We start from the raw sequence: 16176 nt of genomic DNA, 5'->3' as shown, positions 1-16176 counted from the left end.
AGAGGTCTACTTGTCCCTGCTGAATTCTATCATCTAGCAGGCCCTGCCGATCCGAATACCCCACAACATCAGCCACAGCATATAAATGCACCCCATTCTTCGTGCTGTGTGTGTGCATCTACTTGTGTGTGTGTGTGTGTGTGTGTGTGTGTGTGTGGAGGAGAGCATTTAGGGTAATATGTTCTCATGGTCCTGGCGTTTCCTGGGTCCTTCGAGTATAAAGACCCCATGTAAATATGCTCATATTCAGTTGAAGGATGATTTAACTGTTGAATGGGGGCCTTTGTGAGTATGTGTGTGTGCATCATTTCAGTCATCTGCAAAATGCCCATTCCACTCCTATTAATTCCCCTCTTGTTCCAGACAATACCCAATTAAAGAAATGCACAATGATCGCCATATGCACAATGACTGATCCAGCATTGATGCAACCTCAGCGAAACACTTTGATTAATAAGCTCCAAATTCTGCATGTTACCAGGACAGGGAAATGATCTCAGCCGAACTGAATAGCAGCCTCTGTTTCTCTCTCGTTCCACCAGAGGATCTCTGAGTCTGAGTCCTCATTAATGGTACAGAGGTATCTTCTCTGTTGTGAAGGAGCAGCACCTCTGCACGAAGCTCGACTCAGTCACAACAGGTCTGACATCGCCACACAGCACATCACATACATGTGACATGTGACATACAAAAACATGCTGCAAAATTTAACAGATTGGCCACAAAACTGCTCAACAACCTGTCATTCATTCCAGACATGTTTTGGACAACTCCAAATGCCTTTGATCAGTGGGCAATTGATCCATACATACAACATGTATATTTATTCATATTCCAAAAATATCTTTTTAATGACATGTCATAAAGGCTTTAAAAACTCATTTGCAAAGAAAGGTCCCTCATTTTAGCCCCAGTTTTCTGATTCTGATCTTCCTTTCTTAAAAGCATTTTTTAATTTAGGTGTCACCCCCCCCCCCCAAAAAAAAAGAAAACACACACACACACACACACACACACACATTAAGAATGCAAATTGAATGCAAATTGGGGGAAATGATCAATTGAAAGGACAGATTTTAGTGTGTTTCTCAGATTTCTCGGGTTAAGACTCATCTCCATGTAAACCTCATCCTACCTGTTAATCTGTGATCCAAGGGTGCTGGTGGGGGGCCAGATTCCCAGTGATGTATTTTTTTTTCCTGAGATTTCTTCCTTCTCCTCCTTGTCCTCTTCGCTAACCTTCCTCCAGCAGTGGTAAGTGTCAAGCAGACAAAAAAGTGCTTGTTAAAAATAAATTTAACAAATATACCAATACAAAAAAACCTTAAAAAATGCCCCACCACAGCACTAACTCGTTCAACCTAACCGGGCCGACAGGTGGGACTTCATGACTGGAGACAACGACAGTGGAGGCTGAATACCAAAAATACAACCGCTCTACTGCATTACACACCACCTACAGCAAGATAGCCTTGTATGATTCCCCATCCGGGCAGGCGGGCTCGGCACGCTCTCCTTCTCCTCCAGCGCGGCAATATATTTATTAATTTCTCGGCTGACAGTCCAGTTTGCCTCACGAATCAACAATGTACGTTTTTTTATCGAGGCCTTCTTAATACGACAAAATAACTCCAAAATTCCCCGGACGTGTCGGCGGGCTTTCGGTGGTTTTGACAGCCGGGGAAGTGTCACCTGTGTTGACCAGTGGTCGCAGCAACTCAGTTTTTGAGCGTTTTTTTTCTGGGACCTTGTCGATAAATCCTCAGTAAATCCCCTCGAGGAGCACTCCGACACCGCCGAGCACCGACTCAAGTCCCGGTGCAAGCGTCGGCTCGCTTTTAGCTTGTCTAAAAAGGTAACGGGAGGAAGTGGACTGCGCGGTCGTCTGGTACAGTCTTGTGAGAAGATGCTGCCTGTGTTGCCGCTGCCGCCGTTGCTGCTGTGTGGACGCCGTGACCGCCTCGGCTAGCTGTGGCATACGCGCGCACGTGCGCACCCTCGCAAGCACGCACGCTCGCTCCCGGCGTGTGACGCGCGCGCTGCAGTGTCCTCCCTAGCAAGCTGGTCGTCTTGGCAACGCTTTCCTCTGACCTCAATATGGTCGCTTTTTCTGCTAAAAAAATGTGTCGCGTTTACCTCAGTTTCTGTCGCGAGGACAGCATGCTCACGTTCACTCAGTCGTGGAAACAGAGGCTGTTAAACCGCTCCACTGTACAGAGGGCGTCCTAAGGTTGGTGTCCATCTACTCCTGCAGAGGGATGTGAAAAATTTGTGCTGAGGAGTTTCATTTTTTCGGCATCCCTCTCCTCCTCTCATCCGCTCGCATCCAGCGGGGCAGATCTGCATCAGCATGACGTCAGAGGACGTTAAAGGGATACTAGCCCTTTTTTTTCACCTCAACCCCCACCCCCACCCTGCATCTTTCCTTTTCCACTATCCCTTCACTATTCACCCAACCACTTTAAGCATCCCTCTATGATCCTCAACTCAGTTTTTCCCCTCCATCTCTTCATTCATCATATAAAGTTTACCCTTTCACCACAGAGAACATGTAATTCTGAATGGTTAATGGCAGGCTAACCATGTTAATCATTGAGGGATAAACATCATAGCAGTACTTTCTGTGCCAAATAGGGTATTAAGTGAATTTTACACTGATACCACAGAAGATAAAAATTATATAACATACAGTAAGATTAGGATACGCACACACTAACCATCACTACAAGTCCCTTTAGGAATGTGATACTGATATTTGTGGGGGGTTGGTTGCTGACTTCACCAGCTTGCGCATTTATTAATTCGATGTTTTACTTTAAGGGATAATAACCATCTAACATCCAGCATGGCTGAGTCCCTGATCTCATCAGTGCAGATGGTAATGGCTGTGTGGTGGCAGCACCTGCTCCTCTGGATGCAGGACAGCCACATGTCTGTCTTATTACCAGGGTCATAACACAGCCAAACATCTGCCTCAGTCGCTCTCCCACTGCAGAGCCATGTATCCACAGTTGGCAGGCTGGCGCCTGCCAGGAATTCCCAGCTCATAGGATAAAAATGAAATGAAAATGAAACTTTTCTCTTGTTTTCGTGCTACTATCTCACTTCCTCGTATAAACCACAGGCAGGGAAACAGGCTGCTTCCACATTCATGTGGGAAGCCATCCTGTCATAAATCAGCCAAAACATCATGTCAGCCAGTCGTGCTTTTCACCTTTGGACACATCCAGCTACCTGAGGGACACAGATGAGGCAGGGAGAGAGGAAGAGAGACATTGCTATGGGGCTACGATCTTGGCTATCAAGACAAATTGTCTTTGGTGTTGGATGTACATTCCCCCAGTGATATCCCATCAGGCCAAGGTGAGGAGGTAGAGGGCCTGTGTGTGTGTGTGTGTGTGTGTGTGTGTGTGTGTGTGTGTGTGCGCGCGTGTGCATGCATGCGCGTGTGTGTGTGTCTTCGTGTACAGGGGTGATGTTGATGTCTAACACTTGATAGACCCTAGCCAAGCATCAGAGGTAATGACCCACCAGGGAGACCTGACAGCTGAGGCCACACACCATGATACACACACACACACACACACACACACACACTCACCTCTGTTTTAACTTCTTGTGGTTTGTCACTGATGGACTACTGTTGGACTACACTGATCTGCAGTTGCAAACACATGTCTCATGACCTCCCTTTTGCTCTACCTTAACACAGAAGAACACACACTATCCATTCCTACACATAGTTGTGATATATGTTGTTAGAGGTCAGTTTGCAACTGTGGAGCCCCAGGGGGAGCTGCTGGTCTATGGAGAATTCCTCTGCAATGTTCATGAATGTTTTTATGCCTCCAGAACACCATTATAGTGGGTTGTGCTTGAGTGGCGCAATTCTACGCATAAGCAACCAGCCAAAAGGCCCAATGATGTGGCCTCCGGGGTCATAGGCCCCTACAGACAGACCTCGGGCTCTCTTTTTCTATGCCTCAACTTTCAAAGGAGAACAGCTCTGAAAATTTAACAGTTGTAGCACAACACCCACAGGGGAAGATTCGTGTTAAGAATTACATAATGCATACGCATATCACACATGTACACATGCCTGTGGATTTAAAATTCCATTAATAACAGGCTGCAACAACTCCTCCAGCCTGCAATATTACAATCGAATAATTTGTTTGCTCAGAGGTGTTTGCAATAACATGTCATTGCAATCTCATAAAGCCATTAACCTTTCTGTCTAAGGCACCCTGAGTATGCAGAAAGCCCATTTTCTCTCCTCGCCTAATTTACTTTTGCTGCAACCTGACCTATTGAGCGTGCCCACAAATTCTTTCTGTGTTTGGAGACTGTGAGAGCCCGCACTGTCACGGCAATTGAAACAGAATATCAAAGAGAAACAATTATTTGTTTGTTTACGGCTAATTCCAAGGAAGGCAGTATAGTGCACACTCACCTGTGCACATGTACACATTATATGCATAATTACAGACTATTACTCCTCAGAGGGAGAAAAGGACGGCCAAGATGTCAATCCAAATTGCTGAAAAACAACTAGCCAGCTAGCCGATGCCAGTTTTTAATTCACAAAGGTCTTTTGGGGGAAAGAGACTGGGTTTTAGCACAGTTGGATGCTAGACTGCCAGGAGAGGTAGAGGAACTGCATGGCACTTATACACTTTAAATGAAATGTGCTGATTCTCCTCTTGCTCCTGCTGCAGTTATTATCGTTTAACCGCTTCACACTCATGCAGTATGACACTGGAAGCTCAAATTCTCACCCTTATCCTGCTCCCCTCTGTGCCCTTGTCTTGTCCTCTATGTTCACACCCTCACACCTTTAAACCTCTTACACATGACGCCCTGTCTGAAGTCCTTAAACTGATTTACCCTTCTTCACTTCATCACTGGTAATCTTTCTTGACTTCCTTGTAGCTTCACATTTATTCTCCCTTCTCTTTCTCTCATCTCTCTTTCTACCTTCTTGCCCACCACGAGGCATCCGCCCTCCGGGGCGGTAACTGGTGCTCTTCCAAGCTTACTCCCACCTCCATTCCCGCTCTTTACCTCCTGGCATAAGTTTCTCACATGCTCACTTATCGCTGTAAGGTTGGATCATTGTTTGAGCACAATGTTATTTATTGCAACATTGTTTATTTTGTGGGGTAAACCAGTTACAGAGAATGTGTTGTATGAGTCAGGCATGAGACAGAATGATAGCATAACCATTGTGTAGTTCAATGGAATGCTAATGGCATTTAGCAGCAAACATAGGCGTCAGAAAGGGAACATTATGCAAAATATGTGGGGAGCATTCAGAATGATATCTTTTGTTTTAATAGCAAATAACTGAACGATAGATTACTACCCTCTAGACAATGGCATAACCCCCTTGGGGCCAGATTTACTAAAGGTTTGTGTGAGTAAAAACGTGTGCAAATGTAATAACAGTGTGCACGCAGAATGACGTCTTTCAAAAGTACAAGATAGCACCTGTTGTTCATTTACTACTTTTGCCTTAATGAATATGCAATTTGGGGCATTTCAATTTTATTGTGCAAAGTAATGGGGGGGTAACATGCAAATACATTTATTTACTCCACGCAATGTGATCTAACAAGCCTAAAAGCAATTTGTATTTAATACGTTTGAAAGGAAACATGCTGAGGACGGTTGGTGATTGTTCCCTCTGGCTGGATGAAGCACGATCTGCTGGCATTTCCTCGCTTCAGGGTCATTCCAGCATTCTGTATCTGTTTCTGCTGGGGTTTCCCAAGGTGTGCTGTCCCAAGTACTTAGCGCTATCTTAGGCAGGATGGGCAGGTACATACGATTTCCACATACTCAGGTCGCACTGAATGAGACAAACCAAGGTTTTTACGCATTGGCTGCTTTCCCTCCCAACTTTCCATGGCGGAAACCATTAAAACACGCAAAACCCTCATTTAAATACTGCCACCGCCACTGTGTTTGCACCTGTTGTCATCTACGCAATAATTCTTAGTTTATAACCCTTAACAGGTAATAAAATTGCAAGTGCAATGTTTTAGAATGCACACACAATTTAGTGCTCTTTATTCGGGATGTTTGTAAATCCGGCCCTTATTATCAGCAGGCTAAAGCTTTTTCTCTGTCTGTCCAACACTGTTTCTGAAGATAAAGGTGTTTTAATGCTACTTGTTAACCAAGGCTAGCATTATTTCCTGGGCAATAAGCATCAAAACAGAAAGTTAGATGTCACAGAAAGTAGGTCTTAACATTGCTGACGGGCAGACATTCAAAAAGCTGTTTTCTTCCATTTTCACATGTATCCACTCTGAAGCCGCACTCATCCATATTTTCATACTAAAAACAGGTCAAATGACTAACATATTCTGTTGTAGTGATGGATTCGCACATAAATCTGCAGTCCCCTTAGCTCTACAGAATATGTTAGCTATTTTAGCCCATTGTTTTTATTTTGCGACACACACCTTTACTGTTTTGGTTCACTTTCATCACTCGAATTAAAGTCATTTACAGCAACAGGCCAGTGTTGTCACTGTCAGCCAAAAAGCTCCGACCGACTGTATGCTACCTGCCCAGCAGCAAAGAGCAGACAGTTAGCAGCTAGCTGGTGCAAAAGAGACGGTCAATGGCGACCAAAACAGAGCTAAAAGGAACATTAATATTTGACATACATTCATTAGGTGGACAGGTGCAAATAGGTACGTGTTTGTCCAACACATTTGACATGTCAACTATATGTCAGTGCTTTTTTGTCAGCTTATTACACAGCTCACAAGTGACTAAACAATCAATTAAGATTTAAGAAATTAAAGCTGTGAAAGCTAAAGTGGTTAATAAAAAAGATGCTTTTTCAAATTGTGAAACCAATACTTCAACTGTACACCACGCTCACCCTCTACCTCATCCACCTCCAGCTCATCTCTCAGCAAATCTCTCCTTGTGGACTCCCAGTTTCCATCCCCTCTTCCACCTTCCTCCCTCCCTGTTTTTGTATATATCTCCGCTCCTCAGCAAGCCTCCAGCCCCTTGGGGTCGGGGATAGCATCCTTCTTATCTGATCTGTAGCAGCAGGGAGCCTACTAGATTAGTGCTAAAGTAGCTCCACTTGCATTGGTTCCCATCGTATGCCACCTCCTGTTTTTCTGTCTATATAACCAAGCAGCCCCCGTCCACACACACATACACATACACACCCCATTAGCTAGAGTGGCATCTGCTTTTTAATTGTACCCATCTGAGCACTGGTGGAAGTCTCCACATCCATGAATAGGCCGGTGCTAATTGCAGCGCCAAATGTCCCATTGATGCCGGCTGCCACAGTGAGGTATAAAGAAAGAGAGGATGAGACCTGTGTGACTTTGCATTTTTTTTATTACTTCCTCTGCCCCAGAAACTCTAGGTTTACGGCCTTGTGATCACATATGCGCATGTAGTCATTATTAACATTAGTAGCTTCATATGCCGTGTCTGTACTTGTGCCTGTGTCTGTGCGGTGTGACACAGTGTGAGTGTGTATGTGTGGGACCCTGCTGAGAGAGGAGCTCAGTAATTATGTATTGGTAAGGAGATAGTAAACTCACATAAAGGGGAAATGTGTTTCTTTTAGTGTTGATGGATGATGGCAAATTCAGACAAGTAATGAACAAACAGTTTTATTATCAAAACCACTTTATTTGATGTTTGATGGTTGTAGAAACCGCTCTTTCCACAGGAAAACTGTGTACAAGGAAAACTACAGCAAATACAATAGATCAAATTTGAACCAGGATGAAACTGTGATGGATATTTACATGTGACAGTTTGTGTAATAATTTTAAATTTGACCTTTCTTCCATTTAAGTTTGGCTAAACTGGAAGATTGTTTAAAACTGATTTTATAATCATGTTGGTCTACTCGTGTTTTCTTCTTTTTAGCAATGCCACCACTTTCCCCTATCTTACCACATAGCCAATAGACACACGTCCTCATCCATCCAACCCAACCACCACCTAACAGGGACTTTGTCGCTCTTTATATGTGATATCTTTGAGGTGAGGTGCCTACGCAGAGCTCAAAGGATACTAAAGGACAGTACCCATCCAGCCACAGCCTGTTCACCCTGCTGCCTTCTGGGAAGAGATATAGAAATTTCAGCTGCCGCACCACCAGACTGCAGAGCAGCTTTTTCCCCCCAAGCTATAAGACTCTTAAACTCTCATTCATCCTCAGCACTGCTCCAGTGATGATTTCTGTTTACCATTTTTATAATTGTTTCTTTATTAATTTGTATTGTCTGCTATGTAGCAGAAGGGAGTTACAAAACTCAATTTCACTCTATAACCTGTTATATTGTGTCACATTAATGTACCTACCTACCTACCTATATGTCCTCACCTGATTTCTTCCTTTGCTATTGTCATGCGGCTGCTAGAGGTCGTGACCTAACAATAAACACAAATATGAGATGTAATAAGTTGCTGCATAATCAACCTATATGGCTGTTTTTCTTGTGAGGACCGGTTGACCAAGAGACAGCGTTGGAATTACTTTTTCCAGCAGACACTCATTTGGATCATGTTAGCTTGTTGTTATGGCTGGAGCTAGGAGTGGTTAGCCTCTACTTAAAAAGGAGAAATGTGAGTACATTACATTTAGCTTTTATCCAAAGTGACTTACAGTTGCTATACATGTCAGAGGCCGCACACCTCTGGAGAAACTAGGGGTTGAGTGTCTTGCTCAGGGACACATTGGTGGATGTTTTGTGTTTTGAGTGCTGTCACAGAAGCTAAGCTATTTGTTGTTGGTGAGTAAATTCCTCCAAACTGTAGGCTGCCTAGTTAGTCAGTTAAACCACAATGTCTCATTTTATACACGTGTTAAATGCAGTGTATGTAATGTGTGGATGTTGAGGCTCATTCGATGAAGCTGGCTTGAGTATTAAAAGTAATTTAACAAGTGATGTAAGTACTTTTGTTATTAATGATGAGTAAAGGAATGTAAATATTTAATAATAGGTGAGTAATTCAGAGTAATTGTTTACAAGTAACTTGCCCAACACTGCGGAAAGAAAGGATAACCAAAACTATTAACATAAAACCAGAGTAAACCGGAAACATCCATATGTTTTATCAGTGTCTAACACACAGTACCAGTACAAACACTAGCGTGTGTGGGTTAATTTATCCCGCCTACTTGTATGTTTCTGTGTCCACATACAGACTTCATTATGAATAAGCAGAACAAGACATTATTTTGCAGGTTATTTGGCAGGCTTATCCTGGCCTGACATTTTGCTGACTGTAATTGTTTTCGATATATTTAATTCATCCACTGCTCATATTTCTTTTGTTTTCGATGCAGCTTGCTGCCTTGTGAGCAAAGCATTCGGAAATGGAGAGACGGCATAAGGAGCAGGGCTAAATCAACATAATGAAAGCAGAAAGTGGCTCCTCTGGGAAGAGTATCCAAATGACAGACATCTCGACGACTCTATCACGAGCAACATCATTGTTCCGGATGGATGACGTTCAGCTTAAAGCAATAGTTTGCTTGCAATTTGTAGAACACTTGAACTTTTCAGCATTATTAGATTAGGTGATTAGATGAAACCTTAATGGTCCCCATGGGGAAACTGGGCTTCTTGCAGCAGCAGAGAGGAGGATCAGGATAAGAATTAAACAAATAGATAGTACTGAAGATAATACTACATACAATTTGCACAGCAGAGCATAATGGCTGACAGATTACTTTGTGGATTTGCAATGGACATAGAGGGATGGAGCAGTAGCTAGTTCATTAAAAAGGGTATTCCGGGAGGGGGGGGGGCATGCTTGACCGAAGTGAAAAATATGTAAAATGAAAAGATTAAAGCTACATAAAATTGTTTTATTTCATTAATGGATCAAATGACTATGTAAAAGATTTTGTTTTGTTACAACAAATCTACAGAAAATGATCACCCAACTAAGCAGTCCTTAGCCTCTATTCCCGTTTATTAACTGTTTTTGTTTTAAGGCCTGCAACTTGTGTTTGTTCATCTAAGAGCTCTCATGTTCTTTGTTTTCCCCCCAAAAGAAGTAAATAAAACATATTTCTAGCAGTAGGCAGCTGGTTTTCAGTGAAAAAACTCTGATAAACACATGTACACTAACTGCACTGCACCAAACAGCAGATAGACAAAGTTACTGTCCAGCTGGTGAACATCTGTGTCACATATTTCTTCAAACCAGAGCTAAAAGGACTTTATTCTGGACTTATATTCTCATAGGAGGCCAGAAACACAATACCAGATGAATGATAATGTCTCTCTGTGTCTGCTGGTTGTACAACTAGGCATCTGTTTGCTAATGTGTTTATAATAATAACTTTATTATATGTGATAATATGTCAGAGTCATGTTTTCAGCTTAATGTTTGTGGGAGCACGGTGACTTGGAGTGCTGGAGTACTGGGGTGGAGGCATAATTCTCAGAGAGAGATATCTCAAAACCTGAGGAAATTCAACCAAAGCTATCTTTTTGATACCACTCGAAGCACATAATGTGTTTTTGTAATGTGGCTGAACTGACCCTTTAAATCAGTTTACAAGGGGAAAGGAGACTGTGTAATTTAAGTTGGCAAATTTAAATAGGTTGCTGTCTTTATTAAGCGCACCAAGCAATAGTGGTTCAATGGCAAAAAGCTTTTACATGTGCTGTAAGCAAACTCTAGAAAATAAAGTTAAAAAGATTGACAAAATGTACAAATGACCCCATAATACTGTAGCAACATACTTCCACAGTATGTCACAATTGTCAGTACCTTTGTCCCCAGGTATTTGTAGTAACCTAGAATAACACATTTTCTGTTTTAATAAAATATTTGCAAAACTCCCACCCTTGTGTCCTCAAAAATAAGTGCAAGTGTATTTGTCTGTCGTCTGAGCCAAACTTGACAAAAGGTAATTATGTCTTTTCTGCAATTATAGATAACAGCAGTAAAAAAAAACGCCTTACTGTGAAAGCTGCATACTGATTAACTTTATAGTTAAGGCAGACTGTGGGTGCACTCATTTTAAGGTGAGTGTTTAGAAAATGAAAATTAAGAACAAAATAAAAAGCATTCCTCCAGAGTAAAACATGGTGCATACAACTATTAAAATCAACCACCGTGGATGAATGGAGGTAGAGCGTTGGTTTCGGTGGATGGTTCTTGCACATGATGGGACCATACTGGAAATGTAAAAAAGAAAGCCTCCATAATATTATTTTAGCCTCCATTACGCTGCTTGACAAGAGCCTATGGAGCTGATTCATAGATGAATGAAGACATTCCACTGTGACAATGTTGCCCCAACACTTTTCGATGAGAAAGTACAAATAAAACACATCTCCTCTTTGGTTCAAGTTTCTCCTTCTCATGTCCAGCTTCTCTCCAAGCTCATAATGAACCCGGAATTATAACAAAAACCTGCTGTGAAGCTACTACAAATGATTTCTTCTCTTCTTTCTTCTTTGCTCTCTTTTCTTTCTGAAAAAAACAGAAACCTTCGTTGTAGCCTGTAAAAGCCCAGATACTGCCATCTACATTTTTCACCGCTAACACTGGTTGTCTACCAGGGCACTGGACAACATGGCTTAACTTCCAATAACCTGCTCGTTTCCTTTTGCATCAGATGTCTCCAAAAACCCTCAGAAAAGCTAAGCCGCACTCCTCTGCTAATTATCTCCTCTGATGGAATTCAGGCTGGAAGGGATGCTGATCACATTTTGTAGCCAACATTTGTCGTCTTGTTGGAACATTAAAAGCCTCATAATGCTGTACTAATAGACAAAAACATTCATCCCTCCCTGCTCCCAGCCTTGAATTTAGCTTCCAGCTTTTCATGTCCATCAGCGCTATGCCATGGAAATTCAGGCATTGTTGTAGAAAAACAAGCATTCAGAAGGGGACTCATTAGAGGTGAGAAAACAGACTGATCTCAGCCAGAAGAAAGCAGGAATAAGCAAGGTAAAGAGAATGAGATGGATGACCTGAGTCGCAGCAGCCCCTAGAATGAAGCCACAATGTGACTGGTATACATGGTGCGTGACAGCTTTGATTAAGATGCTCACTAGCAAATCCGCTCCCTCTCCACCTCTCTGTATCCCACTTTCTGACTCCTACACAAATATAGACCAGGTCGATGGAGCAATGGGTAGAATACGGCAAGGACCGAGGGAGAGGAAAAATTCAACAACAGGATGTTATCTGTTCACAATCAAGGACTGGCAATCTCAGCCACCACATGATTCCCCATAGTTCACATGCAATACTTATTTTCCCTTTTATGGTATCACGGTATCATGGTATCACAGTATCACAATATTGCGATTATAGCTCTAAAATGTGTTATTTTAAATGTCTGGGTAAAAAAAAAATCAACTATTTTCCATTGAACACAATATATGTTATTTTAAAGCAACAACATATACTACTGCTGCTAAGAATAATATCAAATAATGCTATAACATAGATTTCTTAAATATATATTTATAGACATTTCAATGTTGATGCACAAATACACATAAGGAGAGAGAGGGCACAAGTGTATGTCTCTCTCTCTCTCTCTCTCTCTCACACACACACACACAAGGTAAGGTAAGGTATACTTTATTGTCACATGTAGTGAAAATCATTCTAGTGATGGACTAACCGAGAGACATATACCTAAAACTAAACTAAACTAAAACTAAAGTTAACTAAATTTTACTGCTAGAACAACCATACTAGTATGTTTTACCACCTCTATAACTTGAAATGTATGTCAAAGAATTTCAAGCGAAGGTTATGCAGCCATTGGTTTCTGATCATTTCCAAAGGGTGTTAAAATTACTTGAGTTGTGTAATCAAACAGTTAACATTAAGTTTGTACATGTTACATTGTGGTAATGCAGAACTGTTGAAAAATACATGTGATTTGATTAAAAGATAAGGCTGGCATTATTCTTCAATTTTGTCATTGTCATCTCATCAAGTGATTACGCATTAGTCCATCTCCCAATAAATTCCAACGTCCCTCCTCTGTCTGTGGCTCTATATCCATCTTTTCTAGTGAAATCTTAAAAAACTAAAATTACTAAAGTAAATAACTAAATAACTTAAGTTTAGACACACACTCGGTGATGGCTGTGGTAGGGTAACTGGCTTCGGGGGGGCTGTCAATAGTAACATAGCTAGCTAGCTAGCTGGCAGTATCATAGTAAACAAGGGTCCTAGAAATGCAGTTCCGGTCCTAGGATTGCGGTCCTGAAACTGCAGCCTCCGATACTGCAGCACAAACAAAGCTGCTCGGAGCGCTCGAAGCAGTCGGAGAGAGAAAGTAAACAAACAGCGGTACATTCGAACATGCTGGACTTCTTACGGGACTCTAGCTGTGAGGATGACTGAGAAACAGCCACAGAGGGAAAGGTCTGAGGAATTGTGAGACAAGTTATATGATCAGGCGAGGGGAAGACCTGTGTTAACATCTGTGAGGGGTTTAAATGCTGGATAAATCTACGAGATTAGAAAGGAATGAAAACCGATGCTTTGCTATTCCACATAAACACAGGTTCAGTATATTACAATTTGGTCTGTCTGTTGTCATGTTTGTGATGATCCCAGCTGGTTAGCTGTGTTAGCTTTGCCGTAGCGGTCAGTGTGTGTGCGGTAGAGGAGGAATAGACGGAGCATGTGTGTAACGTACACGGGTGTCCCAGTGAATAGAGAGAAATAAGGCTTGTTCAGCAGTAAATATTCAGTAGAAGTTACAGAGGCCGGATGAATCAAGACTGCAGCTTCTAAAGACTAAAACTGCAGTCAAGTCAAGTGGAGGCTGGCTTGACTGCAGTGGACTAAAGACGAGCTCCCGTGTGTTGCTGCCAACTGTTGAATAAAGAGTGAAGGAGGTTAGCCCCAAAGTTAGGAGCTGTGAGGGGAGTGTTTGTTTGGCAGTTATCAACAATATCTCTGCAGAAACTCTCTGCAGAATCGCAAATATAAATATATTCCAGCAAAGATTTCTAAATGGTAATATAAAACTTGTCTGTAATCAGCGGGCACTTGACTGTTAGAGGTATGAAAGATGTAGACTCTTAAATTCCTGTGAGAGATGCATTTGTGATGAAAATACAAGGTACATAATGAAAGCTAACACTAAACTAATTTTGGTTGTTGATTCCCTCATTTGCATATTAGTTCCAAGCTTTGCTTTGCTGTGTTCTGTGGCGGAACCTTCAACATTATGATGGTGTTGATGTCACATAGTTCTACATTCCGTGCAATATGAATTTGAGGTGAGTTTGTGGATTCTCCCTCATTTGGTACCCGAAAGTTTAGCTAAACCCTCTGAAAAGACACAGTTGTTCACTTTTTCACTGTGTTCAACAAACCTGTTTATTCAAAACTTTCAACTTGAAATAACTCTCTTAAACATGGACACCCACACATTTTTGAGGAAGTCCAAGAAACGAGGCCCTCCTCTTTCTTTTGAAGAAGAGCAACATCGCTACAAAGCAGAAGTGAGTTACTGTAAAGGTAAAGGTGCACCGTTCATTATTTATATTACGTTGTATAATATGGTGTTTCTGTGAGCTGTCAAACTGTCCTGTACCGAATCTGTGTTGCAGTTTATGATCATGAAACAGCAGGATCAAGTTCCTGATTATTTTTCTAGACCTAGCTGTTGACAGGAAGAAGCTTCCTGGAGAAGTGAGTCAGACTGATCTAAGTGAACTGATTTAACTGATACACTGATGGAAAACTGACATATTACATTAGAGCTTTCTAAAAAGCAGACTTTTATTTTTACAGATTTCACGAAATAACTGAGAGGACAGACAAATGTGTCCGAGGAAATACTTTCAGATGAGGCTGTGTTGGACCTGCATCTCTGGACTGTGAAACATCTGTAAATGTGGTTGGACGTGCTGCCGTGCTGCGGTAAGCGTATTGACTCATTTCCGTTTCTGTATGGAAGAAATATAGTCCTAAATGTATTGTAGCTGTGTGAGAGAGTTTCGTAGTTATGGAAATGTTTTGTATTTGTACATTCAAATGCTTGAATGTGTGAAAATGTTTTGTAGTTGTTCAAATATTTAAAAAGAAATTAATATTTGAATGTGTGTAAAAGCTTTGTGCTTGTGAAAATGTGTTGTACTTGTAGATTCAAATATTTAAAACGTACAAAACATTTGAATGTACAAGTACAATACTTTTGTACTTAACGTTTGAATGTGTGGAAAAGTTTTGTCTTTGTAATTTCAAATGTATTTTTACTTGTACATTCAAAAGTTTGAATGTGTGTAAAAGCTTTGTGCTTGTGAAAATGTGTTGTACTTGTAGATTCAAATATTTAAAACGTACAAAACATTTGAATGTACAAGTACAATACTTTTGTACTTAACGTTTGAATGTGTGGAAAAGTTTTGTCTTTGTAATTTCAAATGTATTTTTACTTGTACATTCAAAAGTTTGAATGTGTGGAAAAGCTTTGTGCTTGCGAAAATGTTTTGTACTTGTACATTCAAATGTTTGCATGTCTGAAAAAGTTTTATTACTAGTGAAAATGTCTTGTACTTGTAGATTCAAGTATTTAAAAAGTACAAAACATTTGAATTTACAATACTTTTGTACTTAACGTTTCAATGCGTTGAAAAGTTTTGTCTTTGTACTTTCAAATGTATTGAACTTGTACATTCAAAAGTTTGAATGTGTGGAAAAGCTTTGTGCTTGCGAAAATGTTTTGTACTTGTACATTCAAATATTTGCATGTCTGAAAATGTTTTATTACTAGTGACAATGTCTTGTAGTTGTACATTCAAGTGTTTAAAAAGTACAAAACATTTGAATGTACAATACTTTTGAAATTAATATTTGAATGTGTGGAAAAATTTTGTGTTTGTACTTTCAAATGTTTTGAACTTGTACATTCAAATGTTTGCATTTCTGAAAAAGGTTTTTAACTAGTTAAAATGTCTTGTAAAATGTCTTGTATTTGTACTTGTACATTCAAATACTTAAAAAGTAAAAAACATTTGAATGTACAAGCACAAAACTTTTGCACACATTCAAACTTTTGAGTGTACATGCACAAAACTTTTGCTAGCATTCAAACTTTTGAATGTACAGTTTCTTTCCACACAGTCAAACATTTGAATGTGCTAGCACAAAACATTTGAATTTAGGAGCACA

General features: G+C 40.8%; 1 protein-coding gene and 1 long non-coding RNA gene across 5 annotated transcripts in view; one reads left to right on the top strand and one right to left on the bottom strand.

The window, feature by feature from the left end:
• The window catches only part of nlgn2a (neuroligin 2a), a 188370-nt gene extending 186352 nt beyond the window's left edge, over nt 1-2018 (bottom strand). For 2 of the 3 annotated variants that reach the window (XM_046064235.1, XM_046064237.1), the window contains exon 1: nt 1136-2018. The gene's annotated coding sequence lies outside the window, so the exon portion shown is untranslated. The remainder of the gene's footprint in view (nt 1-1135) is intronic. The other variant, XM_046064236.1, reaches the window with a different exon arrangement.
• A 12267-nt stretch (nt 2019-14285) lies between these two features.
• LOC123981211 overlaps nt 14286-16176 on the top strand; it is a 4684-nt gene continuing 2793 nt past the window's right edge. The window contains exons 1-3 of one of the 2 annotated variants that reach the window (XR_006827706.1): nt 14286-14504; nt 14613-14694; nt 14797-14925. This is a non-coding gene — a long non-coding RNA (uncharacterized LOC123981211). Of the gene's footprint in view, nt 14505-14612; nt 14695-14796; nt 14987-16176 lie in introns of those variants that run through there. The other variant, XR_006827705.1, reaches the window with a different exon arrangement.

Source organism: Micropterus dolomieu, linkage group LG12, assembly GCF_021292245.1.
Source record: "Micropterus dolomieu isolate WLL.071019.BEF.003 ecotype Adirondacks linkage group LG12, ASM2129224v1, whole genome shotgun sequence".
Classification (NCBI taxonomy): Eukaryota; Metazoa; Chordata; class Actinopteri; order Centrarchiformes; family Centrarchidae; genus Micropterus; species Micropterus dolomieu.
The sequence above is the reverse complement of the archived record's forward strand: the minus strand, read 5'-3'. Positions and strand labels throughout refer to the sequence as shown.